The sequence below is a fragment of the Alligator sinensis genome, unplaced genomic scaffold (genome assembly GCF_000455745.1).
Source record: "Alligator sinensis unplaced genomic scaffold, ASM45574v1 scaffold583_1, whole genome shotgun sequence".
NCBI lineage: Eukaryota > Metazoa > Chordata > Crocodylia > Alligatoridae > Alligator > Alligator sinensis.
The window spans coordinates 1,976,549-1,977,929 of record NW_005841983.1 but is presented as its reverse complement, the minus strand read 5'-3'; the positions used below and the strand labels follow the sequence as shown (position 1 = coordinate 1,977,929).

At 55.0% G+C, this 1,381-nt stretch overlaps 1 protein-coding gene across 3 annotated transcripts in view; it reads left to right on the top strand.

Moving 5' to 3' along the window:
• NHS (NHS actin remodeling regulator) overlaps positions 1–1,381 on the top strand; it is a 120,351-nt gene that overhangs the window by 75,016 nt on the left and 43,954 nt on the right. The window lies entirely within an intron of this gene.

Genomic DNA, 1,381 nt, shown 5'->3' with positions numbered 1-1,381 from the left:
CGGCTATAATATTATTTCATTATTTCTTTGCTGTAATCAGGATGGGAACTAATGGGGGAGGCGAGGTTAGTTCACAAACCTCCTTCTTGCACCTGGAAATCAGATTTGTACATACTTTTTTGCTATCTTCAAGGCCGCGGTGAGCGAAGCAGTTGCAGAGGAGTTACAAAGAACAAACACTTTCTCTTATCTGTTCTACTATACAGAGCCAGCAATTCTCCACAAAGCGGTTATGTTATCTTATAACTAAAATAATCAAAGTTTAAGGCATATATTTTTTCTGATTCCACATTGGCATCTTGAAACCACAAAAAACCAAAATCATATACTAAAAGTCAAACACGTACTATAACATACTTTAATTTTATTACAAAAAATATTTGTCATGATTTGTGTTTGCATACTGTATATAGAGGTGATTGCATAACAACTCAAAACTCTTGTATATTGTGTGGGGGCAGTGTGTGTGGTGTGGCTGGGGTGTGTGGTGGGGTGTGGGGGTTGTGAGGGGGTGTGGCTGTGTGTATGGGGCATAGGGTATGTTGGGGGTGTATATGAGGGAGGTGAGGTTTGTGGGGTGTGAGGGAGGGTGGGGGTATGGGGACCCGCCACAAAATCCCCCACATGGCACACAGTCCCCGTTGCCAGCAACAGAAGGAGGCAGGGAGGCTTGGGGCACTCGTGTATGGCGCAGGTGCTGGCATCCAGCAGCGCGTGGCTCCAGCCAGTGCTGCACATGAGGGTGAGGAGTACAGCCTGCCCAGCCCATGTCTATCGCAGGGGCTATGCGCAGCACACCTACATCTCCCACACTTGCGCACCACTAGGGAAGCTCCACGCTGGAGCCGGCTGTCTTCCCCACTCCCTGCCATGCAGGTCCTGGGACTTCACCAGAAGTAGAGGGGAGCCCCAGCCCCTGCTTCCCCTGGTGGCATGCAAGTGCAGGAGCTGCAGGCGTGCCATGCGGAATCCTCATCATAGAGGCGGGACAAGCAGGCTGCGCTCCTCACCCCCACACACAGCACTGGCCAAAGCTGTGTGCCCCCACCTATGCACCTGTGCTGGGCATGAATGCCCTGAGCACCCCCACCTACTGCTGCTGCTGGCAGCGGGGGCTGCACGCCATGTTGGGGAGTGTATGGGGTCCCCACTCCCCCACCCTCCCTCACACCCACACCCTGGCCACCTGAGCTCCCCACTCCTGCCACCCCCCTAGGCACGGGCTCTGCGCTGCCGCTAGCCCCAGCCCCATGCTCCTGGCCCCAGCCCAGCTGCAGCTCGTCCCCACCCTGCCCTGGCTCTGCCCCCACTGCTTACCTACCTGCTGCCCAGAGCAAGTGGGACACCGGCGAAGCCAAGCAGGTCCCCTAGTGGCTGGCAC